A 20,253-nucleotide genomic window follows, 5' to 3' on the forward strand; every position below is an offset into this window, starting at 1 on the left:
TCCTTGTGACTTGATTCTAATGATGTGGTCTAGCTATTAGAGTTAAAGAAATTAGAGTAGGTACAACTTTAATATTAAACCAAGAAACATATTGAAACTTAGACTTTATCAGAAGATAATTAAACAGTCATCTTTTTTTACGGTAAGGCTACTGCATTTTCTCTCCTGGCAAGGAGGAAGCCCGCTCGGAGTACTAGTGCTTGTTTGTATAAGCGGAGGGTAGATGGGTATCTTATCTGGAAATTAAAACTGCCAACTTCATTTTGGTACTTCTGATAAAGGAAGTAGTTTGGGCTGGTAATACCAAGGCCTTTGACAGATGAGTCTGACTAGCTGCAGCACTTTCAGGGGTTGCCACCCCAAGCTCTCAGAGCTTTATTAGCTTGAACAAGCACTACAGAAGTCCTTTTGAGCCATGCCCTGTGTTGAGAAGTGCCTTCCTGAGGCCCAGGTGCCTCCTCGTACCTGCCTCTCCTGTGCAGGAAGGGGTTCCTTCAGCTGCCCCAGCATCTTGCTCAGCACATGAGAGCTGGAACTAGTTACCTGCACTCAGGTGAGCTCTGCAGGGTGGCTCATCTTCAGCCTTGTACTAAGAGGCTGCAGTGCTTGTAGGAGAGAAAGCTGACTGGGAGGTCAGCAAGTCCAACGTAAATTTAACACCACCTCCATGCCTCAGTTTCCTAAGAGACAGGGACAGTAAAGCTAACCCTCCTATTTGCAGTTACACGAGGGTGAATATGGAAACAAATAATGAGAAATATTTGCCAGTTCTGCAAGTTACGCTTCATGCAAATACATGCACTGCTTATTTGCAGTGGGTTTCATATAACTCCCAGCTTGGAAACTTGCTGGCTGAACTGACAGCCCTGGTAGATGAAGTCAGCTTTTTTGCCCTAAGGAAACTGCAGGATGAATTTCCATCATCCTCCTCTTTGCCAGCATGCAAACCTGACTGAGGGGGAGCTTGCAGTGGTAGTTAGCAAGGCTGGCTCCTAGCACAGGCTAAGTAAGGACATACGTCAGGTGATAGACCAGTGGGGTTAGTACAGTCATGACGCGGCAAAGTTGCTCTCTCAACCAGCGCCATCCTCAAGTGTCCTGGTGTGAGGACCAAGCACACCACCCTGCCCCAGGGACACAGCTGTTACTGTGCCAGCAAGAAAGGCTGTGCAAGGAGGGCAAGGAGAGCCAGGTGCTTGCCATGCTCCCTGCCTCCTCCTCCTCTGCACTTCCCCCAGGCTGACTGTGCTGTGCTGGCTTTCAAGGTAGGGAGCTGGTGCTCGGGTATGGCAGAGTAGGGTGATGCAGATGCAAGGTGATTGTGGCTGTCCGCGGACACAGGGAGCTCGTTGGGTCTTGGCCTCTGTGATGGCCTGGCCTGCACAGAAGGTGCAAAAACCATTTGGCCTTTATATGCGGTGCAGGTTCTTGGTGCAGCTGCAGCCAGCAGTCAAAGGCACCCCAATGAATGTGTCATGTGGGAGGACGGGAGGCCTGTCCTCAAGTGTCCTGCCTGGTATGGGGATACTGAGTTGCGGAGCAGCTTGTAGCATGCAGGAGTCAGACTTGAGCTCCACACAAAGGTACTGAAAAGGTCATCAAGCTGCCAGTGGCTGAGAAGCGCTATCCCTGAGAAAAGTGGCTTGTGGCTGAGGAAAGACGTGTGTACTGCCAAGGCCTGCCCTGGGCAGAGCTGATTTGGGATAGCTCTCACTGGCCTTGGCACAGAGGTAAATTCTTCTTCGCTCATTCCCAGTCCTTCAAAACTAGTCTTGCAATCGTGATGCCCCCGTCCTTACAGGGCAGCTCCCACTAAGCCAAAAGACGTACTTGAGAAATCCAAACAAAAATGATAAGCCTTAGCACACAGCCTCGACTGATGTCCAAACCCAATGTTCAGTTTACAAATGTTTGTGGTAGATTAGTCATTCCAGGGCATGTGCTGGTGTTTGCTTTCTTCCCCTAAGGACCACGGATGGTTTTTGCAGATTTCATCTGTCTCTTAGGCTTCTTTTCTAGGAATCGCTGTTGGCAGAGCCAGCTTACCTAGCTGCTTGTGGCCTGGTTCACAGCATTACTGGCACCTCTGCTTTTAGCGTGTTGCACAGCTCCTCAAGGGGTGGTACTGGAGCATCGGTGCTGGGATCCCCTGCTTTCTTTTGTGGCTCTGAGAACAGAGCACTGGAGGATGGTGGCAAAGCTGGTGCCAACCAAGAAACCACTTTGTGAGAACGTTCCCAGGCTGCAGTCAATCTGGGCTTGCAGTGGGTGAGGTGCAGAGACTGATGTTCAGAGGATAGTGGCAAAGCAGCAAACAGAAAAAGGGACATGGTGGTTGTGCCAGGGAAAAGGTGTCTAGTCCCTCTCCTGATGGATGCAAAGGACTTTCTTTGACTCCTTGCCCAGGAAAATACATGACTGGCAATTTCTGTGGTTTATCCACTACTGCTTAATAAGGATGTGAAGTGCTTACTGCATAGTGGGAAAGCTTGGCTCAGGTTTCCCAGGCTGTGGGATATTTTGTGGGGAAGACTTGCTTTCTCCAAGTTGCTCCTGGTGGGTGCACTACCTACCGTTCCACCCTGTAAAGGACACGAGACCTGGCAGCTCTGCCTCCAGCTGGGTAGCTTGGAGAGAGTCCAGCAGCCATTTCAGTTTTAACTAGAGTTTTGTCATTTAAATTTACCCATATCTGCACAGATGTATCTACATTTACCTATATGTATTAATTTAACTGTAAATGAGAGGGAGGCTGCTCATGTTCTGTTAGATACAGACCCATTGCCCCCTCCAGGCCTCTGGCAGAAGGACAGACTGTTGCTGCTGCAGTTCCACTGGGAGCTGAGCAGCTGATTTATGCCGCCTCGTCCTCTCCAGCCGGCCAGAGCCACAGCCTGGGCACACTCCCAGTGACCCGCTGGAGGAGCTTGGGGGCAGACGCTGCCACTCTACACAGAAGAACTGTGGGTGCCTCCCACCACAGCCCTGCTTCTGGCTCCTCCTGCAAACCGCCAAGCGGAGAAGGGTGCTAATGTGCAGAGACACTTCTGACACGGCTCGCAGGGTTTCTGGGGCAGCTCAGAGTTTTATGGGTGTTTGATTTGTGCGTGAACTTGTCCATGGTTTATTCCTCCCTCCATGCCTCTCTTGCAGAGAGGGACGTGGCATCTAGCCTTTTTAATTTTCTATTTGTTGTTTTAGGGACTCCCAAGGGCTGTGGGAAATGTAAGAACAGAACCCGGATTTTCTGGATTTGAGGCTGTCCTTGATTTAGATGTCTGTAGGTACATTCTACCTTTACCAAATAGCTTTCATTAAGGATGGCCTGTGAAGATTGTTTTATCTAACTCTATTGGCTATTGCAGGGTGCTCGGAGGCTATGATTAGAGTAAATTTCCAGGGGGAGCCCCAGTGAGAACTCCTCTGCAGAGTATGACTCTGAGATTTTCACATCCCTGGTGTTTGGTCTGTGTAGATGAGCTCTTCCCCTCTTGGTACGTCGCTGGTGAAGTCGCACAGTGTACATGGTGTTGCAGCTCAGGACCTGCTGGCCTTTGCTCTCTAGACAGTCAGAGCTCTTCTCCTCTGTATCCAGAGCAGCCATTTGATGCGTTGATCTCCTCTGTCCTAACCAGCAGAGAGGCTGGGGCTCTTCGTGTGATTGTTTTTGATGACAGTCTCATTCCTGGAGGAGATGGAGGGTGGCATGCGAGTCGGGCAGAGCTTAGCTGAAACCAGTACCTTGAAAATCATAGTAACCACAAGCAAAACACTGTGATGTCTTTGCCAAAAAAGCACACAAGTCACTTCTAAAGCTAAATTAGCTGCTGAGTTTAATCTCTGGCAAGGTGTAAATAAGCCAAATGACTTTCAGTGTTTACAGCTGCCTTCTGGCTTCTTCTGGTTTATTGCATTTGGTAAGACATTTATGACTTAGCTGCTTGGTAGAACCCATCTTGCATCCTCTCGGCAATTACAATCCAGAAATAACTGTGGTAATTTTATTGCTATTCTACTGCAATTTCCTGACTGATTCCCAAAACAGTACAGATGGGGGTGTAACACCATCTTGGACTGTATTATATGGAACAGAGAATATTATTTATGAATAAAATCTAAAGTATTGCCATCTTCTTTCGATATTTTCAGGAAAGGGAGTGCTTTTTATTTATTTTTTTATTTTTTTAATAGGACTTAAACTCTTGCATTCACTTCCCGTGTACCTATTCCCTAGGCAAGCCAGGTTGTTGTGTGGTGATTGTGTTTTTAATTTTTCAGTGCCCTTCAAATATGCTCTACTGCTAAAGTGCCATGCTGTATATTAGGGTGCTGGACTTGCTGGCTGTTCTGCAGCCTAAGCTTACAAGAGGACTAGTAAAGTCAGTAAAGTGTGCTTGCTGGAAGTGGGGAGGTAAAGCAGGGGTACACATACACTTCTTAAATATTCATCCTGATGAAGAATCCACATCTACTTTTTGCCACTATCAGAAATAGGGTATTGAGCTAGATGGAATAGCTGTCCTGGATGAAGAACACTGCAAGTGTGTTTATGTAAAAGTTGAATACTGTGTTGGACAGTGACATTGTGTAGACAGCTTTGAAGGAAAGTCCTGGTTTCTTGGGAGCAGACATTTGACCACCGTGTCCTGCTACCTCCTTTCCTCTGCAGGAGCTTTGTACTGCAACCGAGGAAATACTAGGGAGGTTGTATAAGCCTTACTTGTAAAAGTTGGTGAAAAATCAGGACAACTGTCTTCCGCATGCATTAACAGGTAGAGGCCTCCAGGGAACTTTGAAAAAGCAAACATCTCCACACCCCCCGTTCTCCTTCATGTCTTGAAGGATGGAGGAGATGGCATGAGCACTGAGATCCAGAGGTAGAAGTTCTCGGAGGAACTGAGTAGAGATGAGCGTGTGTTCAGACTAAAGCATGAGATCTTTATTAACAAGGTAATGACAGCTGCTAATGTTAGTAGGAATTATTGACTCAGCCTGAAACTTTCTTCATATCTCAGGTTTTGCAGAGACTACTCTCAACATTAATCTAAGAGGATCCCTAGCAATGCTCAGATATTTTTCCATGTCTTGGCATCGTGCTTGGATTGCACAAGATATATGTGGGCAGAGTGAGAGGAGGAGGAAGGAAGGAAAAGGAAGCCTCATGAAGTTTTTGTGGTTTCACCCACAACAGAAGCCAGATTTCTCCTATTTGCCTGCCATCCCCCTCTCCGGGATAGTATCTGCTCTTCCCAGGAAGAGATGGTGGGTAATCCCTGGACCTGTGAGCCTTCCTCTCTAGGCTGAGCTGTGGATTTGTCATCAGGTCTTGGAAGGTAAGTTCAGTGTGTCCATTAACTCTTCATCTGTTTATGGCTTGTGTCGTGGGAGCTTCCTGAGAAAAGGTTGAAGGTCTGTCAAGAATGCATGATTAAACTGAGGATCTCGTTGCTCCAGCATGTCAAAGACCATAAATACATCAAGGAAAGGATCTGACACATTTACGGAGCTTCAGAAGTTCTTAACCTAATGATACTAATTTAACTTCCAGTTAGGATCACCCTTAAACCACAGTTGGTTACTTGAACTTCGAAGATAAGCGAAAGGATGACACATACAAGCACCCAGATTCTGGTATTCCTTCTAAAACACTCAGTACTTCCCGCTGGTGGAGGCACCTCAATTGCCCGTTACTGTCTGATCTTTGCAGCTGTTCTTACACGCGTATATACTGCAATCGACAGTGTATAGTAGTTTGCAAATGCACTTAATTCTCTCCCCTTCCTTTTCGGAGACTGTTACGCAGAAAGATGAATGCTGTAGCTAGTGGGATGGTTAAGACAACAGTGTAGTTCTTTGCAATAGCACCTGTGCAAAGGAGGAACACACCTGCACGTGCCATTCCCAACTACAGCCTTGAAATACCAGTGTGAGGTGCTTCACGCAGTTCTGCACTTCTCAGAGATATATTTGATGTTTGATTCCACTACCCTGTTTGAAGGTAGCTTCTGGGAGTTCCTGACCCTCAAAGTGGATTCATGTTACTTGGACTACATGGACCAAAGTGAAATGGGGATGCTGGCATGCTCTTCCAGCCAGCTAGCCACACAGAAATTATAGGGTCTAGCTGTCTCGGGGAGCTGGATGGAGCAGTATAGGCAGTTAAGAAGGCTACATGGGAGATGAAAAGTTATATTCCAGGCTGAAGTCTCTAAATTGGCAAGTGGCTTCTGCTGCAAAGGTTGGGGAGGAAAGCTGTTTAGATTTCAGCCAAATGATCTGTGTTTGCTACCTCTGCAGGGGGTGGAGGGTGGCACGTAGTTTTATGTGCTCTAGAGCATCGTGTGGTTGGTTAGCAGAGAGTCTGTTGCCTTCCAGATGTTTGCAAGAGCTTCAGACATGGCTAATGATGTTGCTTGCATAGACCTGTTTGCTACATGCGTGATTTCTGCTATAATCTTGAAGAGTACAGGAGCAAGCCCTGGCTCGTTCATCTCACCTGGTTTTGAAGTCAGGATAGCTGACCTGCTGTTTCTGTCCTTTCCCATTTGCCCATACATTGTGATTGCACAGACTACAGGCCTAGAAGGTGGTATTGAATATGAAATCCAAAGTTGGTTTCAATGTTGACATCTTTGCTGTTCAGCTTATTGCCTAGCCTTTCCGCCTGACCAAGTAGGCCTACAGTTGTCAAGTTAAAGCTGAAACAAGGTATCTAGGCAACCAGTTGGTGACAATGAAGTTGCTGTTGAACTACACAAAGCTGTGCTGATTCGCATCACAGAGAATCTGACCTTTTATTTGTGGATTTCTGATGATATGACCCTGTACTTCTTTGCTAAGTCTTCCCCCACTTTTGCGGTGCAGAAAATAGGTCTGACTCAAATTCTTCTGTGATGAGTGTCTGTTTCTGACCCCCTCCATGTAGAAATGCTGTGGTTTTGACTTTGCAGTGGTGAACTGGAGAATCAGGAGCTGTGAAATCTTTGTTCTATCCACCACTGAACTGAAGGATTTGGGACACATCACTTAGTTACAGCTCTCTGAGAGCATCACAACTGTCTGCTTTATATGCGTGCAAGTGCTTACTTCTGCAAACAGCTAGATGCTGCCACCAGCTCAAACTTTTGCAGCATCAGTGATTTCCTTGTTTGACATTTCTCTCTCAAATATAAGTATTTAATTTCCTCTGGAATTGCATGATGACTGGAATTTTCGTTAGCCTGGGAAGTTTTGCTTTAAGAGAGTACTGTCGCTGCTGTGTTGTGACCATTGTGTAACTGTCATTCAAAGTGTCCTTTATAAGTAGTGCATGTAAATGTCACTGATCTAAAGCAGAAAGCACAAGTTGATGCACTTCACATCAGGAACAAGCAGATGGTATTAGAATAGGAAAAAAGAAGGGGTGGGGAAAAGTAAGAAAGCATGAGAGAAGTTGAGTGGACCTAATTCTTTGTCCTTTTGCTCTGGTACAAATCAGGAACGTCCAGTGAAGTCAGCGAAGCAACATCAAAGTAATGTTATTGCTATGAGAGAATTAACTGCAGTATATAAGCAGGTAGGGTCAGATTTATCTTGAAGCTGTTCTGCAATAAATGTACTTGTTAACATCTGGCTGGCATGTGATCCATGTGTTCCCTCCACCCCAATAACAGCTCACTAGTGCACAGCATTACCTCTGAGGTTGGCTCCTGTGATTTTTTTATAGAGGGTTATTGTGGCCGGGAAAGTGTTGTCCCAAGAGATTCTCATTTTAGAGCTGCCAGCCAAAACTTTTTCCCTACTGCCTGTTGTCACTTTGTAGCCTGGTTGTCCTCCTTTATTTTTACAACTTTGTAGTTTTATTTTCCATTTCAGGAATACTGCTCCTTATTTACTGGAGGAAGGAATTCACAGTTACTTCTCTATCTCGCTTGTTCTTTTCATCAGTGTTGCCAGTACAAATATTTTCAAAGATCTGTGCTCATGCACATGCAGTAGCTGTCATAAGATCCTGATGCTTCTTTCAGAACCATCCAAATCTTTCACTGTTCGTCTCTTTTCTGCTTTCTGATGCTAACAAGCAATCATGTGTTGATTTTGAGCTGGATTTAACCTCTTGGCTTACTGTTCAGACCTTTGTTGTTCCTGAGTTTTGAAACACTGGGTTGTCCTGTTGCACCTAACCAAGAACTGCTTGCTTCCAGACACGTGGACCAACTGTTCTGTAATGCTGCTTTTTGTCGTTGTGTTCCTTTGGTCCTTCCTTAGAGCTATGCTGCTGTTTATATTTCAGGGAAATGAAGGGTAACTGCGTAACAGCTGTGACAGCTTCTAAAAAGGTCTTTGGTGGAACTCAAAATCTAATGCTAGCAAAAGGCATTGACACACATGATTCCTTGCAAAGAGATGTGTTAAAGCATCACTCTATGGCCATATAAGATGTCGAACAGAAAACGGGAAAAACACAGCAGCCTTGTAACGCAGAACTGTCATATTGCTGTAGGTATTTTTGTTACTGTGACGGCGTTTGCTTTCTGCTGTGTCTTTCACCTCTTTATTTCAGCATTTCCTTTCTCCTTTGTATGTTCCTACCCAACAGTCTATTATTTATAGCGTTTGAAAGGAAGCAGTTTTCTGCTTTTCTGGTGTAATATCCTTCCACTGCTGAGGTGTAATGTCTATTGGCGTTTGCAGTGCATTCCTTTGCTACCTGAATTTCCAGTAGCTGTCTGATGAAGTATTTCAGAGCAGTCCATATAAGCAGGACTTGAATAGTAGATATGGTTTTATTTTCTCTGTTTGGCACCTTCAAATTTCAAAGAAGTTTTCATGACAAAAAGGTGCAGTCCTTTTGTAAGACGGGTGAGATGGCACAAAGCACATAGGGAAGACACCGTAAGGTCTCTTAGGCACAGAATACCTTAGCTGTTTTCCTTAATCTGAGATAAGTCAATGCTCTCTATTGAAAAGCATATTTACTAGGAGGCCTTTGGATTACTAACTATATGCTCCCAGAGACTGGCCCTGCTGGTCTCTTTGCTTGCTGGAGACTGCAGTCTTTCACTAGGCAGGGATATGTCTCACGCCATAAAAACAGGATGCTCTGGAGAGACCATAAAAATCTACTCTTGTCCCATGGGACAAAAGTGAATGTTTAAAGATTTTGGTTTTATCCTGGACTGAGAACAACGCAAAAACTCAAAGAGTTTGTGGAAAAGAGAGTTCAACAGAGTTGCTTGAAAATTTAGCTTGCCTTGTCCTCAGTGGGAATGTCAGCATATTTTGACCTGCCAGCTTGTTCCTTCTCTTTTAACTTGGTTTGACATACTCAAAGAGACACGGAGTACAGGAATCCGGGTTTGGGATCCTCACAATTCCCATGATGTCTTATGCTAGTGCTGCTGAAGAGGAAGCTGTGATGAATGCTGGAGCTATTGATCTGATACAAAACCATGCTCATAAAGGAGAACAGGGGAGTAAGGCACTTGGAAGACAGCTCTAATGTTTCACCAAGGCAATTCAAGTTAATGCAGCTGAATGGCAAATTGACCTAGAATAAGAATGCTTCAAGAAAGTGTCATATTTCTGTCACAGAGAACCTAACCTAAAATGTGCCATTTTGGTGTTCTATGAGGAAAAATCATGAAGCCAAAAATTCTGCAAAAGCAACAGTTTTCTCTGTGTTTTACGTTTCTCCTGGGGAAAAATGATCTCTATGTAATTTTCTAACATATTTTACTTGAGGTTGTAGAAGGGCTGAGCCTGCTTAGTCAGACGGAGAAGCAAGAGAAAGAGCCTGAACAGCAGATGTTCACATGGAATAATATTGCCTATTCCCATGGAATCTGAAAAAAAAAAAAAAAAAGAAAAGAAAAAAAAAAACCTGGGTGGTTCAGAGCCCCTGCGTGAATCATCCCTACCTCCTCTGGGTGGTCCACACTGGCTCTGATTAACAGGTGGCAGGGAAACATGAAACCTTTGCTTGCCTTGTGTGGGAGGAGCAATTTCCTGCTCCGGAAAACTCGGAGCTTTAGCAGAAGGATTGCAGTGACACAGCAGCTCATGACTCAAAACAGGCTAAATTTTGGAAGGTAGCCTTATGATCGTTAGAGCCATTTAGGATGGCAGGCTATCTGAGGGGGAGACAGCATACCTACTGGCCTCAGGGAGCTATTGATATGTTGAAATAACTTGCTGTTTTTCCAGGGACTTATAATTTAGATCCTGCCACAAGCAGGGAGGCCAGGGAGCAAGAAGTTCAGCTGGTGGCAAATTCCTTTCCCCACTGCACAAACACTGGAAAACTGCATACGTTTTCTAGTTCTATCTCTGCTAGTCCAATTTCTTGTACTGATGCAATTAAGAGAGAAATTTCCAATTAAGAGAGAAATCAGCCACAGTAGAAATTGGTATCATGTTTTAGCTTCCGTCCTTTCTGGACGGTAAGAGACACGTCCCAGTTGCAGTTTTTCATTCAGCTCATCAAACTCTCACAAGAAAGTGCAGCAGAGCATGCTCCAACGTACTCGCACCAGGTACTCTTGACCCTGCTCGGGTGCCCTTGCACCCGCGTGAATGGGCTCACAACCGCGACCGTTAATTGCAAACAGGCAAGAAGTTGTCTTGAAAAGGCGGCAAATATTTGTTACACTGCTGGCTCTCTTCTCTTCAAAGCACTCTAGGATTCATCAGCTAAGGCAGCTGCCATATGAGCTCGGTTTTGTATTAGCTTGTCCAGATCGTAGTCAGGGTGAGCGAGGGTGTGAAGGGAAGCATTCAGCGTTTATGCCTTGTTGAATCCCCTCCTGAATAGGGAGTCCATGTCTTCTAAAAACAAAATCCTGCGGTAACGAGAAAGAAATGATGCTTAAGAGGTAACTGTGTATCCTCTTCAGAGCGCTGACATCCTTGGGCCGTGTCAGAGACCCTGTACCACCACTCGCACACACAACATGACAGTTTGTCAGGCTGAAGGAATAAGAGAGGCAGAGATGGGGATGGAGGGAAATCCCCTCTCCCTGCAGCATGACCCAGCATTATCTGTATGGTTGTGTGAACTGTGCCTGAGATCAATGTCAGCCCCTGCTGAGTAATATACAGAGTGTCATTCAGGTTTCTAGAGCTAGTAGTCAAGGACCAGAGTGGGGACCACACTACACATATTCATCTAAACTTGTCATGGGACGTGGAGACTGGAATTTCCCCTCGTGCACTTTGCTCAGAGGGTGAGGGAGACGTGGCAGGGCTAAAGCGAGAGCGCTGACCCACTTCGTTCTAGCACATGTACTTCCTGCAAAGCCAGCCCCGGTGCAGTGTGTCTGCAGAATACAGCAGGGCTATGAAGTGGTGACAGTGAAGTCAGAATCCTATGGGGGCATTTGCATGAGCTCTCTGCAGCGAGGCTGCAGGCATATTCGGCTACACAGAGTGCCCTTCCTGTCAGTGCCCTCATTTCAAAAGACCCATATGTGGAGAACAAATACGTGTAATGACGTTGTTGGATCATGGCGCCGTGACCACTTTACAATCCATTTTCCACGTGGGCTGTTACAATATAGCCATTTGAAAACTAAGCTTTCCCCTGCTCCTTATGTTTGAATACCTCAGCAGCAAGGTGTAGAGACACTACATGTCCTGAAAAGAAATGGAAAAACTGCATAGCATTCTCCCAGCTCAGCACTGACATCCTTCCTTCCCAAGCTGACCTATCTGTCGGCACTTACTCTGACAGCTTCCTGGGAAATAACAAGAGTGAGCAGGAGTTCAGGGCACAGGGAGAGCAGAGCAGAGTTTTTTCTTTAAGGTTTATGGTTATGAGAGTGCTAATAGGAAAAGAGTCTTCCGGTCTAATAAATGGAAATCAAGTCAGGAAATCAGAGAGCTTTATTTCTAGACAAGTATGATGGTCAGCAGGGTTGCCACCAGTGTTTTGTAATTTTTTGCTCCTGCTCATTGAGCAGATTTTGACCAAAACTTTTCTTCATTTCTCAACCTATTGGTCTAATTCATCCTGCTAATGTCATTAAAGGAGTCCTCTCTGGAAGTGAACCTTGATTTGCCATGAAAAGATGGCTTCATTGCACACAAACTATGAGAGCTTTGGGTCAGACTTATTTTTGCTAACAATGCATTTGCTTTAATAGTTTTGAATTGGGGTAAATGTGGTTTAACTTCTTTGTTGTCAGTGATATACGTTTTCTGCCTTTGGTGTGACTAAAATCACAGACCAGTCTGTAAGCTATGAAAACTACTGTAGGTGACGTTTACCCTCAGTGAAAAGGTAGCTAACTCAACCCTCAAGCGTATCAGTGATCAATCCCAGGGAAAGTTGGTGCTCTTGGCCCGTGGAAGGTGAGAAGTCAGTAGCAGTAGCTTTATAGCTACCCTCTGCTCACTCAGAAATAGACTTCTGATGCAATGAGTTGTTGTTCCTATTTGGTTTTCTTAGCTGGAGTGAGCAGAACTATTTGATTTCTTTTTTGTATGTGGTGCCGATGCCTGCAGATCAGTCCGAAAGCAAAGGAGGCTGTAAGACTTGATCAGGACTTTGGAATGTGTTTTTAAGTTGGAAGCAATGGGGAATAAACAATATGATTGACATCTCCCACCTTCCATGCTGGGTTGATCTTGAGTAGTTGACTATCTCACTGCTTCTGGGAAGATAAAGTTGCTACAAGTTAAAGAGAACAAGAAAAATTGCCTTTTCTCTGTGGGAGCCCGTTACTTCATCTGACAAATGCCCAGCCAATTCTCTGAATCAAACCTTAAGGTAGGACCAAACTGGTGCACCTTTGCCAGGTATTTTGAAGGCAACATGAAGGAGAGAGTGATATACCATGCAGCAGAACTGCTTCAAGTTTGAAGGGTATCCACCATTGCTTGTTGAGAGTCCGTTCTTCATAAAAATAGGAACAAATGTTCTTTCACTATTGTTTTGACTTCCTGGAACATGGTGGAGGTTACTATTAATACCAGCTGAGGCTTTAGCTGAGAAACCCTATCTTCAGCTTTTTAAAATTTGGCCCACCTTAACCATGTGAGCTGAAGTTTAGCAGCTTAAGTTGTCCTTCAGCCGAACTTTCCCAGGAAATTGAGACCCAACAACCAAGTGCTGCCTGGCGATGAAGCGAGGAGAACAACGTCCATTTTCAGTCTTGTATTCTGGTGGCTCTTCCACGTTCTGTTCAGGTTGCAAGGGTTTGAAATGCCACGCTACATACATGCTCAGAGGAGATAGACTGTAGTCCAGCAGGAGGGCCCAAAGAGTCTGTCTGTACTGAGCATGTGTGAACTTTCAGAGCCCTTGGCCTGGGCCTGAGATGCACCTTGTAGACTTGGCCTTGGCTGGGCTGACCATACGCTAGAAATAAGATGAGAGATCCTGTGCTCAGGTCACCTCATGGCTGCCCTGTTGCTGCCTGGGTAGTGTGGAAAGGCAAGCTGCCTGTCTGAAAGGTAGTAAGGGCAAGAGCAGATGGGGCCAAAGATTTTCTGAGCCTGGGGTGAGTTGTGCAAGGGAGGCTGGGACAGTGCAGGTGGGTAGCTGGCAGAGGCAGGACATGGGAGGCGGATAGGGCAAAGAAGCTTGTAGGTTGAAGAGGTGAAGAGCGGGAGAGGGGAAGAGGACAGACTGGGACTCTCAAAGGTGAAAAGGCAGATGGCAAGAGGTTCTCCACTGTCAACGTGTGCTTCATCGTTCATTTGTGATGATGCTCACGTAGAGGATGGCTTCACTTGGGGGAAAGCTCATGGGGTGCAGGGAACTTATAGGACCTCTTCCCCATTTGTTGCAGGAATTAGAGCAGTAGACCTGTGCTGCATGTACAAGCAGGCTTACATACAACTAGGTTTAACTTGTTGGTAGAGATAAGCTGGGAGGCCAAGGCTCAACTGAATTTTGGGAATAGCAAATACCAAAGCAGAGGGGTCCGAAGGCTAAAAGGAAAGTTATGGGACGGGATTGCAAGCAGAGGGGCTCCTGAACTCTTGCATTATAACTGAGGGATTGTGTGGCCTTGAGACCAGCTCAGTCTGTTCGGTGTAGCCCATTCGTTCTGTCAGATCAGCACTGTTCCCAGAAACATATTTTCTGAATGTTTTGGGCACCCCACCTGTGTTGACAGCCTGCCACCCAGCCTGTCCACCTCCAAACTGTCCTGTTCCTCCCCCCACATTATCTCTGCATGCACTTCACAGGGTCATGATGCTTGTGAAGTTCTCTGCCCTTGTATAGTTATATACAGTTATATAACAGCATAATAAATAATTTATATCAAGTATAACAATATAATTTATAACAATATAACATATACAGGTATAGGTATAGGCATCCTGTAGAGAGAATAGTATTTATCTCTCTTTAGTGCAAGATTTAGTGTGTGGTAGTAAGACCTGGGTCATATACTAAACAATGGGAAAGAAAACATGCCAATTGATGCTCATTTAATGATCATTTGGCTGTCCTGTTTAGGGAGCGAAACAATGATGTTTAGGAGAAAACAGCAGTTTTATCAGGTAATTGAGAGTTATATCATGAGTGCACAAAAGGAAGCCAAACTAAAGTTGCAGAGGCAAACTCTTCAGGCATTTCCTGACTCTGGCACCATCAATAACAATCTTTCCATGTGGTTTTATTTTTGTTGTGCATTTCATAAATGGAACCAACAATTTTTTCATAGCCTTTTATATAAGGTGAGAAAACTGTTCTGGTTGTGGGAACAGTTCCTGTACTTCAGGCTACTTTATCTGATTCACTGGAAAAAAATTGATATTCTAAATATGCATCATGATTCTGGAATGGGGCCTTTTCTAGTCTGCATCTAAGTGGAAGAAAAAGCTTTTAGGAGCTGGCTTACTCAGACGTATTGTCCAACAGTCTTCCTCCTGCTGCTCCCAGAAGTTCATGTGACCTCTGTGCTTAGCTCTGTCCAGCAGAGAAGGAATTCTCTGACTGAGGTATCCGGAGCTTTTCCTCTTGGACTGGTGCTGCCTGAATCCCTGAGGGGCGGTGCTGCCAGACTGGAATAGCAGTGGCAATAATAGGAGTGTTTTTTTGTGGAAAGTCCCTTTTTCCAATTTAGCAGCGTAAAGAAATCTCATTTCCCTTCTGAGGTTGGAGAATTCTTGGACTGCACTTTCTCCAGCTTTCCTGCGATGTCTGCCGTTAGGTTAGCTCAGATCTTTGGTACAATGGGCCAGAACATCACAACTGATGAAGGAAGGTTTCTATTGAAACCTTCAGCAAGACGTGGTAGGAGAGGGGAGGGTTCAGATGCTTTTGCTAACTTTGTCTGCAAGTTCTGAGGCTGTTCACATCTGAACGCACATCAGAAAGTCAACTGCTGCTGTGAAAGGCTTTTGTGTTTTGACTGTCTTGTCAACCAGAGGCAAATCCTCCATACACAAGGGCAATGTACAAAATAAGCTTGAGGAGGAGAAGAATCTGCTCTGGCATTTAGGCACATTTAACAACCCCCAGCCCCACAAGTCACAGCCCTCTTCTACTTGAGGAGGGCATCCACCCCTCTCCTGAGGCTGTATAGTCAAGGCAAGTGGATTGGAATGTCCAGTTGGCTCCGTGAATGAATCCTCTCTCATTCTGCATGATTAGAGTAAAGCATTTCAAAATTACTTTACAGATTAGCCTAGATCATTGCAAGGAGCAGAGGGACTGCCTTAGGATCGAGATCAGCCCACATGCACCCTCCAGAGACAAAGTTCAGAAGCCTGGACACCCACAATGGCCACGTAATTTCCTCTGGTCCACTGCTTCTGACCACTTTTTGATTCACAAATAGTGATTGTTATGGTCACTAATCATTATTTTCAACTGTGAATAGTGTTACTTATGATAATGGCCCAACCAAAGTTATTTTAGCTATTATGTGTGTGGGAGTTGTTGCAGATCTGTGTTGCAATTGTTTTAGTCTCTGGCAATGTTCATCTTCTAAATATAAGAAAAAACAGACCATATGGCAATGGTTTTTTTTAGAATAAGGTTACAGGGAAGTTTAAGGGAGCAAAGATGGATTAAATACTTTGAATAAAATAAGAAAGCTTGGAAACAAGCCTTTTTGTCTAACTGGAAAAGTTTGCATAAATACACTTTTTAAAAAATTTTTGGCTTCATGTTGCTCTTCGATTAGTTTGAATGGGAGCAGTTACAGCAGGAAGTAAACTTATGTGATGTGTTAGCAGCAGAGATGAATCAGTTCTGGACTTCATTACTTACGTGAGCACTGGGAACACCTGAGCTTTGAGTGGTGTTTGCAGTGGGCTGGCTAAGTGTGGTCTGCAGTACCACGAAGGGCCGGGTGACCGTGCTTTCCAGCCCCGCTTCCCCTGCTCTCACAGCATGCGTGAACAGATCTGCAGTTATGGGCACTGTTAAATTTATACTGTGACCTAAACTGGCTGGGAACTGTCTTCCTACCCCATAGGTCTGTTCACTTCTGTCATTCCATCTTGCACTGGTTTTTGCCTTTTCACATGGGCTGAGAGAGATGTGAATCTCCTTGTAGGCTCTGCCATCTGGAGCAATCTCCCTTTATTTCTGTACTTTTCTGTTCTCTAAATTACTTCTAATCACAGCTGCTAACTCAGCTGTGCTTCTTTGGAAGCTATGGTACTTTTGCTTTCCTTTAGCTACTCATTATGTGCCTCTAAAATCATATTATTGGGATTAATAAATAAACCAGTGAAAGAAATTCCATCTTGGATGGATTCCCCTGTTCAGAGTACAAGCAGAATGAGAGAAGCAAACACCTTCTTGTTATTTTCAGGGTGTGGAAAAGGTTTCCTGTAAAAACTTTGCTGTCCTCCTCCAACTCCTTTGACTCATGTGAGCCCTTACAGCCAGTAGGAATCAGGTCCACAGGGACTACTGTATACAGCATTTACAGAAGAAGCAGCAGTGGGGTGGAGGAGGTGGGAAAGAGACTCACTAATCCTTTCTGGCCTGCCCATCAAAAATGTTGCAAAAATTAAGAGCTAATCCCATCAAATGTTGGCTCAGGTTATGCCATGCCTGTTTTGGGAATTTAATACATCCTCCCATGGAATTTCTATACTACTTTTAGCCATTTTTCATCTGGTAGCCCATTGATAAATAGCACGATGCAGAATTCTGACACTTTTTTTTCTTTTTTTCATATTATGGTACTTTTTTTTTTTTTACTCAGCTGCTTTTGATGTAGCTTCTTCTGTGATTCATTTGTGGAAATATGTTTCCCACACATTTTGTTTGGAGCACTGACTCTTGGTATGCACTTGATGTACTAGTGCTAAGAAGGACAATTCATACTGTAATGAGCTCAGCAAGGCCCCGATTGCGTGCTGATTGGAGTGAAAGTCTGATGGGAAGTGACTGTGTGCCACAGATATTGGGAGGCCTCGGCTATTATTCTCCTTTACAACTATCTGCTGTTTTGAGGCCTGCATTGGAGAGAGAATTACAGGTGGTGGAAAAAATTTTTTGAAAATTCTTGGAGTGCATTTGTTTAGCAAAACTCTGAAGGATATGGTCTTGGTGCGTGGGGCTTTTTCTAATTCTCCCAAACTCTTCCAAATGCAAGTTTTTAACATTTCAAATATTCACTTCCTCACCTCTACCGTTTTCTACCTTTGGCCATTGAATATGAGAAAGAGAATATGGTCCTGGTTTACTCCTCCAGAGCCTCGTTGCACAGGTTCAAATGGGGAAGTGCATGGAAAAGGAATTCCCTGAGGGTCACTAAGTCCCTAGAAATTATTTCTGGTTCAGGAAGACCTTGAGCCTGAAACGGCTGGTGGTTGCGGCAGTAGCCAGAAAAAAACGTGATACGCATTTGTGTTGTTCCCATACGCCTCTGCTTTTTGGCTGCAGAATGCTAGCCAGAGGATGCACCTGTGGTCTGGCCCAGTACCGGTCCTCTGGGATTTTGTCAAGCAAAATAAATAGTCTTCCAAGTATTTTGCTCGTTTTCTACAGTACTTGAAGCTGTCTCCTTTTTTTTTTTTTTTTCCCCCCCCCCCTTCTCCACTTTTCAGGGTAAATACTGGCATAGAGATTATAGAGATTTTTAACCGCAATTTACAGCCAAAAGTTAAGGGATGGTAATTGTATTTGTCTGAGGTCTGAAAGAAACAGTCTGACTAGAAAGGCCTAAAACTCTGGCCATGTCCTCAATTTATCCGAAAGAAAACAAAGAAGTTAGTCAATCACAATTTCTAAGCAGTCACATGGGGAAAAAACAATTTACTAGCTTCAAGTTCAAAAGATAAAAATAAATTTTGTTTGGAGAAAAAAATAGGCACAAAATCAGTTCCTGCTGGAGTTAAGAGACGTTATATTTTATTGGAGAGCAGCTGCTCATTGAGGTAAATAGCATGGAAATGAGCTGCTTCTATTATTACTTTAAGACTTTAAACTAAAGCAGAATGTCTTTCTAGAAGAAAACTTTTGATTAACCCACAAAACCATAGCTTAATGAAGGAACCAGCTGCCCTGTGCGAGTGAGTCAAAATAAATGGAGATAATGTCCCTTCTGCTCTTAGAATCTAGTCATCTGACTGTAAATTAAAACAAGAAAACCCTGTTCTTCTAATAATAACACGCTAATGCACCCAATATTTCCCAGTCATAATGGTTTGGTAGCGTTATGTATAGTAACCTGTGAATTCCCGTTGCCTGAGTGTGTTTTGGCCTCTCATCCTTTTGTGCGCCTTTCAGGCACTACTCGTTTAGCCCGGTACCGGGGCTGATGCTACTCGCTTGCGTTCCTCGCGAGAGTGCCTTTGAGCCCTGTGGTTTAGCATTTGGCAAGGGCCACGCTGGCAGGCCGTGGTGTAACTGCGAGCTACAGTCATTCTGAGAATTGTGTACTTTCTCCTCCCCGAGGCAAGGAGATATTTCTTCTCATCTTGTGTGAGGCTTGATGGGGAGGAATTCTCCTGTCACTGCCCGTGAGCGGGCTATACATTGACTTCTGCTCTGGTGAGCTGTCTTATGGGTGGCTTTCAAGGCGAAGCCACAGAAAGCAGGGCGTCCAGTATCTAGCTGGCTTCCTTAGCAATCGGTGTTTAGGAGATAGGACGGTTTGAGCAATTCAGACTCATACCAGCCTTGTCACAGCTCAGGCACCGCAGTGCGTGGGTAGCCCGCTGAGCCCAGCATAGCCAGCTCAATCTGGTGGAGGGTTGATCTGGCTGAGTGCTCAGCATTTGCATTTCCGAATCACCTGCCTTTGCCACAATATGTGCTGTTCCTTAGATCAGCGTAGGGACTTCCTAGGAAATACAACCAAAACTGTTATACCATGCACTGTTTAAAAAAAAAAAAGCGGTTGTACAGTTTTCATTCGTGACTACAGCATTTGTCTTGCATGCAGCCACATGAGTGAGATCATTTAAAACTGCACGCCTGAGAATAAGGGTAGATGTAGGATAACGTTTCCATCATTATAATCTTTTTTTTTTTTTTTTAATACTTCAGAAGGATCCCAGGACATTCATATCATTCTGGGACTCATTTTCAGTTTTACATTAGCAAGATCTAATTATCTCCTCAAACCTGAAGCACTACCCTCTTTAATTTTTGCATATTACTTTAACATCCACATTTACGTACATCCCTGCTTATGCCTTTTCCTAGTGCTGCTTTTGGTTTTAGCAGCAGTAAATCTGGCGCAGAATCTTTCACTGCCATCTACCAACGCAGAAGGCAGCAAATACATTTTTAATCTGTTACCTAGACTCGTTTTGTTGGCTGGGGCGCTGCATGGGGGAGGAGAGGAAGGAAGTGGGGTGGGAGGGAGATGGGACAGGGGGAGTGGGGAAAAATCTGTAAAGTAGTAATATTTGACCTTTGTCATGGTAATTTTCCTTTTAATTGAGTAGCTCATTTACCGAACTTCCTTTCTTCTTTGTGGCTGTGCAAAATCCCCGTGCTGTGCCCCCAGTGGCAACACTCATCCTTCAGCTGCATCTATGATATCGAGAGGCACGTACGCTGCTTGAACTGGAGGGATTCTTCCTAGCCATGATATGAGATGCTGTGATTCATCAGGGAGGCTGGTGCAGTTAAATTGACTCTGCATGTGGCAAGTCTGGGAATGTAAAGAGTATCTTGGTTTTATCAGCCCTGTGGGGAAACGGCATCACCTGGCTGTGTCAGCAGCACTGAAGCTGGCAGCAAGCCTTCAGCAGTGCCTGAGCTGGGGAGCTATTTTACTTTGCCCCTTCGTAATTTGTTGTAATATAAGGAGGTGCAAGTCCCACCATCACCCAGGGTGATAG

General features: G+C 44.7%; 1 protein-coding gene across 3 annotated transcripts in view; it reads left to right on the plus strand.

Moving 5' to 3' along the window:
* LOC138067970 (uncharacterized) overlaps positions 1–20,253 on the plus strand; it is a 164,501-nt gene that overhangs the window by 21,459 nt on the left and 122,789 nt on the right. For 2 of the 3 annotated variants that reach the window (XR_011142438.1, XM_068951961.1), the window contains exon 2: positions 5,016–5,333. The exons of the other annotated variant lie outside the window; for it this stretch is intronic. The gene's annotated coding sequence lies outside the window, so the exon portion shown is untranslated. The remainder of the gene's footprint in view (positions 1–5,015; positions 5,334–20,253) is intronic. 3 annotated transcript variants of the gene reach the window in all.

Source organism: Struthio camelus, chromosome 8 (genome assembly GCF_040807025.1).
Source record: "Struthio camelus isolate bStrCam1 chromosome 8, bStrCam1.hap1, whole genome shotgun sequence".
NCBI lineage: Eukaryota > Metazoa > Chordata > Aves > Struthioniformes > Struthionidae > Struthio > Struthio camelus.